The 15,893-nt window shown below is 42.4% G+C and overlaps 1 long non-coding RNA gene across 1 annotated transcript; it reads right to left on the bottom strand.

Moving 5' to 3' along the window:
* Positions 1–11,314: 11,314 nt before the first annotated feature.
* On the bottom strand, positions 11,315–15,016 carry LOC140730063 (uncharacterized). Its single transcript, XR_012099499.1, has 3 exons — positions 14,909–15,016; positions 13,909–14,060; positions 11,315–11,483 (listed from the first exon to the last, which is right to left on the bottom strand). It is a non-coding gene; the product is annotated as an uncharacterized lncRNA (long non-coding RNA).
* Positions 15,017–15,893: the final 877 nt, after the last annotated feature.

Below are 15,893 nucleotides of genomic sequence, written 5' to 3' on the forward strand. Positions count from 1 at the left end.
CTGAAGGAGCCCACCATGGGAAAGCTTGTCAAAGGCCTTACTAAAAATCCTTATACACCTCACCCGCTGATCCACCTTCATCAAATTGTTTTGTCACTTCCTCAATGAATTCAGTTCGGCTCATGACGTATCACCTGGCCTTCATAAAGCCATGCTGACTATCCCGAATCAGACTATCGTTCTCTAAATGCAAAAATATCCTGTCTCTTACAATCCTCTCCAATAGTTTGATGTCAGATTCACTGGTATATAATTCCCAATGGTATCCCTATTACTTTCTTAAATAAAGGAGTAACATTTGCTACCCTACAATCTTCTGGTATTGCCCGTGTGGCCAGTGAGGATGTAAAGATCATTGCCAAAAGGACAGCAATGTCTTCTCTCTCTTCCCATAGTACCTGGGGTACATCCCATCCAGCTTCAGAGACTTAACTATCCTAATGGCTTTCAAAAGTTCCAGCACTACCTCTTTCTTGATGTTGACAAGTTCCAACACATTGGCCTGTCCACACATTTGTCACAAACCCTCTGTTTAGTGAGTACTGAGCAAAGTATTCTTCAAGGACCTCCCATACCTCCTTTGAGCCCCAGGCATATATTTCCTCTTTTATCCTCCTGTTCTTCATGTATGTGTAGAATGCCTTGGAATTTTCCTTAATTCTACATACTAAAGCTTTCTCATGCCCCTTCTAACTCTCCCAAGTTTCTTTTTCAGCTCCTTCCTGGCTGCCGTATAATTCTCAAAAACCTTTCTGATCCTTGTTTCCTAAAACTTAATATGCTTCCTTCTTCCTCTTGACTAGACGTTCCACATCTCAACCATGTCTTCCATGGTTCCTTCATCCTACCATCTATTCCCTGCCTCAATGGGACAAATCTATCAAGAACCCCATGCAAATGCTCTCTGAACAATATCCACATTTCTAATGTGCTTTTCCCTGAGTAGATCCGTTCCCAATTTATACTCCCTGCCCAGGTTCATTGCCTAGTACTAGATCCAGTATGGCCTGACCACATATTGTGTCAGGAATCCTTCCTGGACACACCTAACACATTCTGCCCTGTGTAAATCTTTTGCACTGAGGTGCACTAAGCGAACGCAGCTGTTTGTTATCCTGGTGATGCACCATCAATAACTCTAGGAGACTGGAAGTGAACAATAGGCTTTTATTAACAGCGAAAAAAGGAGCACAACCATGTCGAGACTGAGGGAGGAGCAGTGCCCCCAATCGCCTTTATACAGGGGTCTGTGGGAGGAGCCACAGGAGCAGTCAGCGGGGGTCTGTGGGAGGAGCCACAGGAGCAGTCAGCAGGGGGGGGGGGGGGGCGTGTCCAGACAGGTATACATAGTTTACCACACCTGGCAATGGGTAAGATTCTTCCTTGTTCGATAATCATCTATACCACTTGTTTTCGACCTGGTTTGGGATACAAAGCCTGTCTATTGACTGATGAAGTATCCATACACTGTGGTCTGGAACTCATCCACCCAAGCACCACAAAGCTACAAAGGAAACCAACAGAAACTGACATTGCTGGAGCTAACACTTGAGGTCTAACTCACCACACTTGCCGCTCGACTTACAAATTTTTATTTCAGATTTCCATTTTGGTTTTGGTTTTCCTTTACAAGAAGAGTAAGATTGCTAGAAAGAACTTTATATACGGCATCTGTGTGGCCAACGCAAATCTACCTCCGTCAGTAAGATTGCTAGAAGGATCCTTATACGCTGCACCTGTGTGTCCAAAGCAAATCTATCTCCATCAGTGCTGGAGATGTACAGCAAAACTGATTAAGTGCTGCATTTAGTAATAATGTGTCCATATCACTGGTATATTGGTACTTGGAATAGATAATCAAGAGGCACAGGAAGATAATAGTGAGGAGATGAGGGGTGAGGAAGAGGGATAACAGAAGAGTGCAGAAGAAAATAAGGGAAGAGATGGAACTCAGTGCTTTAAGCTAGACTCTGAGTAACTGCTGAATGTTTCCAGCATTTTGTTGTATTGTATTAAAAATGTTTTACTTTACTTAATTTTACAGAAAAATAGCAAATAATTTGTACAATAGTTATTGCTGGAGTCTCTTCACAGAAGCAGTGCCAATTATCTGCAAGAGTCAGATATAATGAAACCACATTCTTCTCATCTGACCCAAAGTTTCCCTCAGTCTGAAGTCTTCAGTCTTTCTGTGTCACTGGTTCTATTTTTAATCTCCTGTGTCGATGTAGAAAATGAAAGGTCTCCCAAATTGACTCAGGAGAGTACCCAAGGTCAGAGATTTCCCAATGTCCTAATAGAAATATGTGCAGCTTACGTGGAAAAGCCATTCCGTTTCTGATTGCTTACAATTTTTCAGCATTCCATTCAACTTAAGTGTTGCTTATCAAATCTCAAGACGCATCCTGTTTTTAAAAAAAAACTCTTCTTACCAGCAATTACATCTTCCCATTCAGTGGAAAAGTACCGTATTGTGAATTTTGGGAATAACATAGCAGCAGGGGATAGTTTAAAAATGAAAGTCATTGGAGAATAGGGAGGTTGAAACACAAAGAAACAGATAAGATAAAGCACTAGTCTATCTCTAGTCACAGTTTCGGATTTATACAGTTGATTTAGATGTGCAGGTAGTCAGTTTCAGAGACAGCTTGGACATGTGAAAGTATCCTAAAGCTGCTGTTGTGTTCTAACATGACCTTAAGCTCAAGTTCATTGCCATTTCAACTGTAGATACGTATACTGCCAAATGGAACAATGTTCCTCCAGATCAAGTTGCACTACGCAGTACGTATAACTCACTTGAACACCCATGAAGTAATATTACCACACAAATTAACAAATAATAAGGCACGTTTATGTCACAAGTTAAAAGGTAAACCGTGTAACGCTACTGGCATTTCATACGTGATGGGGTCTGAGTGGTGACAAGGAGTTCAATAGTCTCATGGACAGGGGGTTGAAGCTGCTTCCCACTCTAACAGGCCTTGTCCTAATGCGACAGTAGCTCCTGCCTGATGGTCAGGGGTCAAAGAGCCTGTTGGACGGATGGGACAAATCACTGACAATGCTAAGGGCCCTGCGTATGTATCACGGATGGGTGGAAGAGAGACCCCGATGACCCTCTCGGTAGACCCTCACAATTGTTTGGGGGTCTTTTGGTCAGATGCCTTGCAATTCCCGTACCAGACAGTGATACAGCTGGTCAGGACACTCCTGATGGTGCTCCTATAAAAACTGGTTAGAATAGGGGGCAGGGCAGCCTCAGTTTCTTCAGGAAGTGGAGACACTGTTGTGCTTCCTTGATTGAAGAAGTGGTGTTGAGGAACTAGGTTACAAACTTGAGATAATCCACTATGTGCACTGCCAGAAACTTGGTGCTCCTAGCTCTCTCCGTGGAGGAGCTGTTTATGTGCAATGAGGAGTGGTCAGCCTGCATCTTCCTGAGGTCCACGATCATCTCTTTACTCTTGTCCACATTGAGACTCGAGCTGATATGGTCACACCAGTCTACAGGCTGCTTTGACTCCTGTGTGTACGCCGTCTCGTCGTCACTGCAAGTGAGGCCATCCACAAACCTGATGATTCAATTGGAGCGGGATCTGGCAGTACCGTCACGCGTCAGCGGCGTGAACGGTGCGGCGGGGGAGCTGCAGTGCTCACCGTGATGGAGCAGAGGTGTTGCTGCCTACGTGGGCTGACTTTGGGCTCTCTGTCAAGAAGTCCAAGATCCAATGACAGAGAGAGGTATTGAGGCCCAACAAGGACAGTTTACCCACTGGCTTCTGATGGATGATCATATTAAACCCTGAGCCAGTAAACAGCATCCTGGCGTATGAGACACCATTTCCCAAGTGGGACAGGGCACATTGGAGCGCAGTGGCTATGGCATCATCGGTGCACCGATTTGAGTGATAAACTGGAAAGGGTTACCGTAGATGTCGGATTATAAGCCGCTACTTTTTTCCCACGCTTTGAACAGCTTTGAACACTGCGGCCTTTACTACGGTGCGGCTAATGCATGATTTTTTTTCATGCCGCCAAAAACATTTTGCCTCGTAACAGTAGACCAATAAAATTGATGAGTAGTTCACAGAGGTCCAATGAAATTGTACGATAAATCAAGCGCACTTTCACAATTAAATTATTGTAAATCAGTCATTTGTACTCACCCTCATCAACATGGAAAACACTCGAAGAAAAGCATTGTGCTGCCTTTATGGCAGTTATTTAGTTTATAATATTTTCGCTTAGTAATTCATTTGTTAGTATTTTCTAGTTGAATAAAGTATCTATCTATCTATTTGTTTTCTGTACATCCCGGGATACTATGACATCACATCCGGTTTCGCCGCGTCTTGTGGGAAATACCGGTTTGTGATAAACGGGAAGGTGGGGGGGAGCACATTAGCCGAGCACATTACCCGTGCGCTTAGACCTGAGCGAAAACGCTGCTTTTAAGTTAAAGGCGATCAATAACTTTTCCTGGTAGGCTGCAGTATATATTTTTTTACGTCGTTAGGAGATATTGGAATGTTGTTCGTGCTCTGTTCAGTAAAAAAGTATATGCAACGTAATTTGTGTGTTACCGATACGTATGTATATTTAAAAGTAGCCGTGTTAGAGGCACGGTTCGAAAAAAAGCATTTGCAATATGTATTTGTTTATGTTACCATACGGATTTAATTAAAAGTTAAAAAATCCTCATGTGTAATATCTTTCTGTGTAAATATCTCATATTACAACGTGGGACACCTGCGGCCTAAAATCCGGTGCGGCTTGTACAAGTACAAAATTGATTTTCTTTCTAAAATTAGAGCCAGCGGCTTTTAATCAGGTGCGCTCTGTAGTGCGAAATCTACGGTACTTTGTTCAATTTCAGTGATGTACGTAATTTCAGTGAGGACTTTATCTGTAATTTGTGTCAGGACTATTAGCTTTGCTTCAATTTTTAAAGGGGTGGTTTGCAAGTTCTAAACTTATGAGTGATTTTAAAATGGCAGCCCACATTATCAAAATATTTGACATTGAATAACTGAGTTTTAGTTTGTTAGAACAGTACAGCACAGGAACAGACCTCTTTCCCATGGTGTGGTGCTAAATAGTAATCAAATGGCCAACTAAACTAATCCCTTCTGCCTACACAATGTCCATACCCGTCCATTTCCTGCAGATTTACTGTATGAGCTTATCTGAGAGCCCCTTGAACGTCCCTATCATATCTGCCTCCACCACCACCCCAGGCAGTGCATTCTAGAGTCTCAACACTTTCTGTTAAAAGCTTTCCCCGCACACCTCCTTTGAACTTACCCCCCCTCATCTATAACCTCTGATATTAGTCACATCACGCCTGGGAAAAAGATACTCAATCAATGCCTCTAATAACTTCCATCAAGCTTCCCGTCAGCCTCCGCCACTCGAGAGAAAGCAACCCAAGATTGTCCAATCTCTCTTTATAGCATATGCCTCATATCCAGGCAGCTTCCTGCTAAACCTCTTCTGCACCTTCTCTAAAGCCTCCGTATCCATTTCTATAAAAGGGCAACAAGAATTAAACATAGTTGTTCTCTTTACCCCTGAGCACACGAACATTTACAGTCACACAGGGACATTTGTCTCCAGACAGTGCATGCTAATTTGCAAAGTAGAACATTGAAGCATTTGTTGGCAAATTGAATATTTATCGAAGAGGGCATTTTGTTTTTCAATTAGTCCCAGCTTCATTGCCAAGATGTGGAGCTTCCTGTACTCTGTTAGAAGATCAGATTGGACAGAGCTTGAGTTGAGCAGCCGATAACAGACAGAAAGTACTTTCTCTTTCTGCCACATAACACAAACTCATTTCCTAAGCAGATTCCATTGAGCCTAGGCTGGGAAGGGGAGGTGACTGCTGCCAGTGTGGAATTGTCCCCTGGCAATGTCTTACACAATGCTGGAGATTTCCTGAGTTCTTTTGATCGGAATGTTTTGGGAAATGAATTTCCCATTATCACAGTGGGTGGTTGAGGCTCTTTGCCAACAGTGGATGCTCCTAGATTATACAGTAATTCCTTTTGTCCAGAGGGTATGCGTGCCGCTATCAATTATGAAAGCAATGTTTTCCTCAGCAGTTTATTCACAGTGCAAAAGCACGACCAACACCAGACGGTGACCACGGATCCAGTGCACCTGGTGACAAAGTTATCAATGGGGTGAAGAGAGGAATGTGCAGAGGATGAGCTAAAGCTAGGTCGAAAACCCCTGCGTAACGTCTGATAATTCCGTTCATCGGCACAGTCAGACTATGCTCACACTTATAGACGCTACACGGATGAGATGCATCTGAACCTGAGAACAGACCTTGTCAGAAGGTAGGAACACTCTGAGAACGCAAATCTTCAGATAATCTGTGACGGCCGGGAATTTTTCTTGGGCAATTGTATGCTGAGAAGTTTGCTGAAACCTGCAGCCGGTGCGCACACAATCGTATGATATACACATAGGCCAACGTATACATGTGCCCATTCATATGGACACGTGTGCACTCGTGTATACATGTAACTCACACACAAGTTCAAAACCATCTGCTTCCCTTCAGTTCCTGAACCAACTGGCACAACACTAATCACAACAGTTCAGCAGAACAATGACCACCTCGCACTAAAATAGACTTCCTTTGTGCTCTTTCTTGTAAAGATTGTGTGTGATTTACGTTTAGTTTGTGTCTTTCTTGTGAATGCTGCTAATATTATGTTGTGTGCCTAGGATGACGCTGCAAGTGTGTTTCCTTTACACCTGTGCATACTGTTTTTAACTTTGACACAATCCCTGTAACATTCTGCGTGATATGAATTTTAAACCACTGCTTTGCATTGAAGTAAAAAGAGAAACGATCTAGTCTCAATAGCCACAAATAAGAAACATTTAAGTTAAGAAATATCTACCAGCTTTATAAATATTTTACATACAGTAGTTCATTAGCAATTGCTTATTTGTAAAACATAATAGAATACACAAATAACATTTAAACATAACATTGGGACAATGTGCATAAACACATTCTGTATCCATACTCCAAATCCTACAAAGTTCAGATTTAGAGATTTCTGCAGTAACAGCATCCCAGCTGTTATAATTCACTTAACTGCAAGTAACGGGGAGTAACATCTTTATTCTGTTCCACCAAGTCATGTTAAAAAAATAATTGAACAAGATCATCATTATTGTTAACTGCAATCTTGTTATTTATTTTGAGGGAGGTTCTTGATGCTGAGGATGGTAGATGGGTGGTGGCACAGACTGCTTGCCCAAGGGCACCCGGATCCCCCTGGAAGTGATGGTGTGATGGCCTTCATCAACTGTGGGATTGAGTTCAAGAGCCATGAGGTAATGTTACAGCTATAAAAGACCTTGGTCAGACCCCACTTGGAGTACTGTATTCAGTTCTGGTCACATCACTACAGGAAGGATGTGGATACGATAGAAAGTGCACAAAGGAGATTTACAAGGATTCTCTCTAGATTGGAGAGCGTGCCTTATTAGAATAGGTTGAGGGAACTTGGAGTGATGGAAGATGAGAGGTGACCTGATGGAGGTGTATAAGATGATGAGAGGCATTGATTGTGTGGATAGCCAGAGGCTTTTTCTCGGGGTTGAAATGGCTAACATGAGGGGGCACAGTTTTAAGGTGCTTGGAAGCAGATCGGGGTAAGTTTTTCACACAGAGAGTGGTGGGTGCGTGGACCACACTACCAATTAAGGTGGTAGAGGTGGATACAATAGAGACTCTTAGATAGGTACATGGAGCTTAGAAAAGTAGAGGGCTATGCGGTAGGGTGATTCTAAGCAGTTTCTAGAGGAGATTACATGGTCGACACAACATTGTGGGCTGAAGGGCCTGTAGTGTGCTGTAGATTTCTGTGTTCTATGTTCTATTTATTTTTCTCCTTTGGATTGTGAATTACCACATACTTCTGGGAAATTGAGTTGCCTTGAAGCTTTGATTAGGTCTTATCTAGACACTGCATTCAGTTCAGATCACGCTATTACAGGAACGATGCGAAGGCTTTGTTACCAGGATGTTGCCTAGATTTATATTTTTTTGTGTATGACTGTATTTTACTGACATCTTACAAGTGCTTGCTATCTTATGTGTGCTACACAATGCTTGCGCTGTGTGTGACTGTCGGTACTGTGTTTTGCACCTTGGCCCCAGAGTAACGCCGTTTCAACTGGTTGAATTCATGGGTATTCATATTTGGCAAGTTGAACTTGAACTTAGAGGGAATGTGGCATAGAGAGAGGCTGGGCAAACTTGGGTTGTTTTCACTGGAACAGCGGAGGCTGAGGGGGCAACCTGAGTGAAGTTTATAAGATTATGAGAGGCGTAGATAACAAAGACAGCCAGCGTCTTTTTCCCCAGGGTGGAAATGACAAGGACTAAAGGCCACACATTTATGGTGAGAGGTGGAAAATTAAAAGGAGATGTGTGGAGGGCAAATTTTTTTACACAGAGTAATGGGTGCCTGGAATGCACTACAGGTGTCTGCCCCCCCCCCCCCTTACAAAGGTAGAGCGTTCCTATGAAACCTCTCTTAAGCCGAAATGGCGTAAAGCGAAGAACAATTAATTTATATGGAAAAAGTTTTCGTAAAAGAAAAAATCCTCTTTGTAATGCGAAAACAGGTTACTAATGTAGGTCTTTCGTTAAAGCGAAGTGGCGTAAGCCGAACACTCATAAAGCAGGGGACACCTGCACCAGGTGCAGCAGTAGAGACAGATACAGAAGAAGCTTTCAAATTAGATATGCACATGAATATCCAGAGGATGGATGAATGTGGACCGAATCATTGATTTATTGGACATACGACGGAGAAGCAGCGTGGCCTCAGTCACAGCGAGGACTGCGTGGAGTCCATGCTGGAGTTGGTGCTGCCCCCCAGTGTTTGCTCGGCAGAAGACAAGCTGTACTGTGGTCGACGGCAGATTTCTGTATGTGCTCCATGTGCCTTGCACGTACGTGACTGTGTTTTTCACCTCCGACCCAGAGGAAAACTGTTTTGTTTGGCTGTATGCTTGTATATTCATGTGTGGTTGAATGACAACTAAACAAACATGAGCAGGCAGAAGGGATTAGTTTAATTAGGTCTCCTTAGCTCGCACTGCCAGTGTGAGTCTGAAATGCCGGTGTGGATAATGTGACCCTAAAGGCTGATTTATACTTCTGCGTCAAATAAACACCGTACGTACGGTGTAGCCACGTAACGTACACTGTACCCTACGCCCTACCCTACGCCATAGCCTGACGCGCACCTTTCCAAAAATGTAACTACCCGTTGTGGCAACGCAGACCGTGACAACTGTGATTGGTTTGCTTGGTAGCATCGCATTTCCTCCTGTCTATAGGCATACTGTGCATACACTGATGCGAAATAAATGGTTGGAGACGGTGAGCCAAATCGTCAAATCTACCTGCCAACATCCGAAAATATTTGAAATGCATTTCCTCGTCCATGTCTCTCAGTGGCCGGACAAGGACAGAAAATTCACCCTCCTTCTGCCTCAATCCGTTCAATGGTCGTACACACCATCTCCTCCGACGTCTTCTCTCTTTTCTGCGTTGCAGTAATTTCAATAAAAGTAACCCTTGTTCAACATGTATTAGCTCCAACTCCAACATGATGCGCTCAGTCGCCATTAGAAACCCCACCGCCAACTAGCGTTTTGGCGGTGAGTTGCAGAGCGATGCAGACACACCAACGCACAGGTATAAATGCTCACAGCGGCGCAGGCCGCTTACGAAGGCTGTGGCTTAGGCTACTACGCAGAAGCATAAATCAGCCTTCAGTTGTGTGACACCTATACGCACATTCACACTGCCAACATGCAGCAGGAACATCAATCTTCATGTAACGTGCAGTTGACTTCACTGGTGCAACACTGCAGCGGGAACTTCTCCCTCTGAACAGCGGGAGCTTTGGCCAGGAAAGCAGTAAACAAACCCTCCCAGAGCAACTCAAAGGGACAGAGCATTCTCATTCCTCGTGGAAGCTCACCGTGGATGCAGCTATGGACCAGGTCTCCCAGCAGTTCGCTGATAAGACACGTATTGGTCATTCTCCTTGGTCAAACGGCAGATAAAACACACGTGCTGTGTGATTTCCCACGTGTTGTGAGCCCAGCTAGAATTACTTCCAGTTGGCATTAACATCAGGTTATTAAAATACTGAAAACATCATAAAGGTTCCTTCAATTTGTATTGATTATAGAAAGGTAAAGACAATCTCGGTTCCTTAAGGTTGTCATAGCCGAGGTGGGTAGTGGGGATAAGCTCCCACTACTTATTAAATGCTCCCCATGGCGTGTGTCTCAAATAGCCCCTGACAACCAAGTCCAGCTCCTGGCCTTCAGGTGTGGCTTAGCTACCAAGCCTGGCGGAACCACTTCTATTGACCAGGTTACTGCTGCCCTAAAACCAGTTACTTTGGGCAGATGAGGCTTGTCAGCTCATCTAGGAGAAGGAAAACTCTAACCTCAAACCCTTGCTCCCTTGTGGCTATACACAGACATGGGGAAGACTTCAGGATTACACCCAGAGAACAAATCCAGAGCAGAGGTCCCTAAGGCAGTCCCGCACTGAGTTCAATGCTGACTGGAAATTCCTGCGATGCCACTGGTGCCAAACTTCAAGGATCTCTACCCGTCCATTGGACTCATCAGCTGCGTGGGCAGAGGGAGCCTGCTGCATGGGCAACAGAATGCTCTCCGCGTGGCACTGCCCTGGTTTGTGCGCCAGCCCACAGACAGCCAGGATGCAATATCCATGGTCAACCCCGACCAACAGAGGTAAAGATAGTTACCAACATAGTCAAAGACAATTTCTCTATTCTGAGGTTAGTGTTCTGTTGTATAGAAAGTTGAAAGCATGTAAAATTATAATGGATTAGCATCTTGTGCTGGATTATCTGAAATCTGGTTGTTTTAGAACTTCCCACATTAATTGTAAGACTTGCTTAGACAACCAAGACAGCTCCATACTAAATTAATGCCTATTAATTTTCAAGGCCAATATTCCCTTAAATTTTATGTGCATAATAATGAGCAACAAATGGCAATCTAATATAATCCTGGGAAATGTTTCCTTTTTTGGTGAGCTTCTTTTAAAAAGCTGCTTTGAAGTGGGGATAAATTATTCAATTTTGATGTCCAGAGGTTCTGTCGGTTGAAAATTCAAGTGTTGTGCATAAAACGCGGAAATAAAAGTACAATAAACTGAAATGTAAATGTCATGTTGCCTTTTATTGTATGAGATCAAGAAGTATTGCTAAAATTATATCACACCTGGAGGATTTCAGTATCTTTGGTCTCCATACAAAGGAGTGATATTCTTGCCTTGAAAAGGACATAACAGTGCATTGAGAGCTTGTTTCTTGTGTTGAGAAGTTGTCCTGTGGGTAGAGACTGAGTGGGATTTCCAATATTCAACGTAAAGTGTAACTTCTACATTGCTGCTGAACAAGTTGGAATAGAAATGTTACAGCTGAAGATATTACCTCCCACATACACTTAATTCAAAAGAAAATACATTGAAAATAATTGCAAAGCTGACAATAAAAATAAAGAGGCATAAATTATAGTGTGGAGCTCCCTGACTGTGATTAATTGCCCGTGCTTGGCCTCATCTCATAGCAAAGTTTAGATGACCTTTTGCAAATTTATTTAATTTATTTCCTGACTGAAGCAATCTTTTAAGAAACACAAAGTACACTGCAGATGCTGTGGTCAAATCAACACGTACAAACAAGCTAGAGGAGCTCAGCAGGTTGGGTAGCATCCGTGGAAATGAGCAGACAACATTTCGAGCCGAGACCCTTTGTCAGGACTGCTCGTTTCCACAGATGCTGCCCGACCTGCTGAGTTCCTCTATCTTTTAAGAGACTCTTAGATAGGTATACAGAGCTTATAAAAATCGAGGGTTATGCAGCAGAGAAAATCTAGACAGCTTCTAGAGTACGTTACATGGTCAGCACAACATTACGGGCCAAAGAGCCTCTAATGTGCTGTAGATTATCTATGCTCTATGTTCTATCCTTTCTAAAATGGTGTCAAAAAATAACAAACTACTGGAAATACTCAACAGGTCATGCAGTATCTCTGGAGGTGAGAGGATAGTCAACATTTCAGGCCAAGACCCTGCACTAGAGCTCTGTGTGCTGGGGGCATATAACCAGTATAAAATGGTCATAAGGAGGGCTGAGATACAGGCTGATAGGTGATAGGTGGAACCAGGTAAAGGACAGATGTTGGGCAGATGGAGTCAGATGGGGAAAGTGATGAGTCTTGGTAACAAGGAAGGGAGGGAGTAAAAGTGAACAAAGGGAGGGAGAACCTCGGAGCACTGGTGAGAGTGGAAATGAACATGGGGGTTGTGGGTTACCGGAACGGGGAAAATTCACTGTTCATACCATTTGGGTGTAGGGATATAAAATACTGTTCTTCTATTTTCTAATTCTCTCCAGCCTCCTCTTTAAATGACAAAGACACTAAACACATCTTATCATGTTTGTCACTGTCTGAGTCAACTGTCAAACCTAGTAAAAACTATGAATGTCTTCATCAATTATAAACATTGAAAAGCATTTTAAATTATTAAAGATCTATCAAATAATAGGACACAGGAGAGTAATAAAATCGATCCTGATCTCTGGTGCTGCTGTCTGAGTTGAATCTTCTCAGTTTCCTCTGGGTTCTCCAGTTTCCTGCCAAATCACAAAGGTGTGTGGATGGACAAGTTAATTGATCGCTGTATTTTGCATCCACTGTGTAAATGTGTAGAATCTGGGGGAAGTGGATGGGATCTGCTGCATCCTGCAGTCCAGTAATTGAGTGGCAATCTGTATAGACAGAAGTGGTGTGTTAATTGTGGGGAATGGGATACAGAGAAAATATCCCAGAGAATGAGTAACAGGGAGAATGCCCCAAAGATTGGGATGTACGGTGACCTGGCATAGATGCAGAGTTACACAGAGTGTGGCTGAAATTTGGAATGCACTACCGGAGGAGGTGGTGGAATCAAATATTATCATACATTACAGAGGCATTTTTGACGGACTCTTGAACAGGCAAGGCCAGAAAAGATGTAGGCAAAGGGGATTCATGCAGACGGATAGAAAGGTCAGCGTGGGTGTACTGTTCTGAGGCTGTCGTTTCTCTGCTGTTCATCTCTATGGCTCTATGAACTGATGAACAGAACGGACCTCCATGAAAATCCACAAACTGCAGATAATAGAAATCTCAAGTAAAAAAGATAACGGGTCAGGCAGCATCCTTGGAAAGAGGAATAATTAAGGCTTCAGGTCCCGTATCCCAACCATTAACTTTCTTTTTCCATAGAGCCTACCTGACCTATGTGTTTTCAAACTTCTCTGTTTTTAATAGAACATAGAACATTACAGCACAGTACAGGCCCGTCAGCCCACAATGTTTTAACCTACTCTAAAATCAATCTAACCCTTCCCTCCTACATAGCCCTCTAGTTTTTTCTTTCATCCAGGTGCGTGTCTAAGACTTTCTTAAATGCTCATAGTGCATCTGCCTCTGCCATCACCCCTGGCAGGGCATTCTATACACTCACTACTCTGCCTAAAGATTATATACCCCCTATACTTTCCTCCAATCACCTTATAATTATTCCCCTGGTATTAGTTATTTCCACCCTGGGAAAAAAGTCTGACTATCTACTCTATTTATGCCTCTTATCATCTTGTATACCTCTATCAAATAACCTCTTATCTTCCTTTGCTCCAAATTCTGGACTTTTTCTATATTACAAGGAAGTAATAGAAATATTTTAAAAAAAATAAAATTCAGAAAGACCTAAAACATCTAAAAATGATTAAGAACATCATCTCAGAATCATTAAGAACATCTTACCTTTCTCCTTTGCAGCCATTCCTCTCCAATCAAGTAAGTGTCAAATCTGTTTAAGCACCTACTTTGGCCTTGTAAGCAAGGCAAAACTAGAGTAACTGAACAGCTTGCCACTAATCTTCACAAGGAGTCCACTGTCAAAATACTGTATCAGCCTAAGGGAGAGTAACCGCCAAACTTTGAATATCCGCTCACTCATAGGAATCACAACCTTAGTGCTTTTGTTTGGGAAAATGATGCAATTGGTCATGGAATTGCTGATATTTGCCTACGAAATCCAGGCTCAAAGAGCAATTATTAATAAGAAATGTTGAGGTCCTCCTGAAAGGACCATATTGCTTGTAAAAGACCAGCCTTATGGAAAGGATTGCCAGATGCCCGTGATACGCAGATGTGAACGGCCTTAAATTCCTACTTGTCTCAGTTCTGGAGAAAGATACGCTAGTTCAAGCTTATTCACCTTAACTTCAAGCCAGCCTTCCTAAATAAATATTAGAAAGATATTCTCTTTGTAGGAGAATGTGCACATTCCCCGTACCTTCCTTGTCCAGTTAAAGTTATTTATAAAGTTTGCGACTATTCAGTAGAACAAAGAGAACAGAAGATGGGCATATTTAGAAACGTTCACTGCATGTTAGTCAAAATAGTTTTATTTTTTCCAGCATTATGCATTTTCCAATTCTGCGATTAGTTTTGGAAACACCATTGGTAATTGAATGGAAGAAGATGCAGAAGTTTTATTCTTTACGATGAATTCTGCCCTCAAGAACATAAGCAGAAGTCAAGCGCTACCCAGAATTACATATTGAAACAAATATGCTTAAGCAATCTTGAACTCTATTTTGAAATGTTCCCCTGTGTTCTATCGTATTCCACAAAATAATTTTGCTTCCTGTTCATCTACTTCCTTTGTACACTGGAACATAAAATGAAGGATGGGGGTAGTGGCTGAGTATAATTAAGATTTTTCTTTAAGTGTATAAGTGAAAGAAAAGACCCTCACCTTTTCAGCTGCATTGGTGACATTAAGTTTCCATTCAACTGTTTGTTAGCAACAATTAATCCTTCGCTTCCGTCTGTACAGCTCTCCACTCATTTACTGGACTGCTGGATGCAGCAGGGGTAGAGAACAGAAATGTTTCCTCAGGGATGTCTTGTACTTCCATGCACCACGCTGAAAAATATTTCCGATTATGGCAGTGATGTATAGACTCAAGAAATGAAAAAAAAATTCAGAACTGTTTAAACATATGCCCATAAATCTCTAGCAGCAACAACAGTTCAAATGTAGGCATGAATGAAAAGGAAAGGACAATACTCTTTGGTCACACACTAAATAATATCAAATTTCTTTTTATGAATTGAGATTAGATAATTCAAATTCAGGATGCTGGTCAAAGTCCTGAACCTGATGAGTTACGATGTTCGAGCCATCATCCGCCACATAAATTTGCAATAAAAATCTGGTACGGACGCAAGTGGGACTAAAAAGAGTCATAAAGGTGTAGAGCACAGAAACAGGCCCTTTGGTCCATTTAGTCCATGCTGGCCTTTTTGCCCATCTTCACTAACACCAGTTGCCCATATTAAGACTATGTCCTCTATACCTTATCTATTTATGTCGCTGTCTAAATACCTCCTTAATATAGTAATTGCATTTGATTTCTCTACCACTTCTGGCAGGAACTTCCACTCTTTATGTAAAAAATCTTACCTTCAGATTCCCTTTAAAACTCCTTGCTCTCTCCTTAAGATGACATCCTCCTATTTGTAGATACCCTTACCACAGGAAACAAGTTCTATCTACTTAAAGTAGAACACCTACTATATCCTTACATATTTATATCAGGTCACCCCTCAGCTGTTCCAGAGAAGACAGACCCAGTCTATTCTATATGTCCCTGCAACATCCTGGTGAATCCGGCCAACATCCTGGTGAGTCTCCTCTTCACCCCCTCAAACACAACCATATTTCCCTCCAAGTGCGA

Source organism: Hemitrygon akajei, chromosome 7, assembly GCF_048418815.1.
Source record: "Hemitrygon akajei chromosome 7, sHemAka1.3, whole genome shotgun sequence".
NCBI lineage: Eukaryota > Metazoa > Chordata > Chondrichthyes > Myliobatiformes > Dasyatidae > Hemitrygon > Hemitrygon akajei.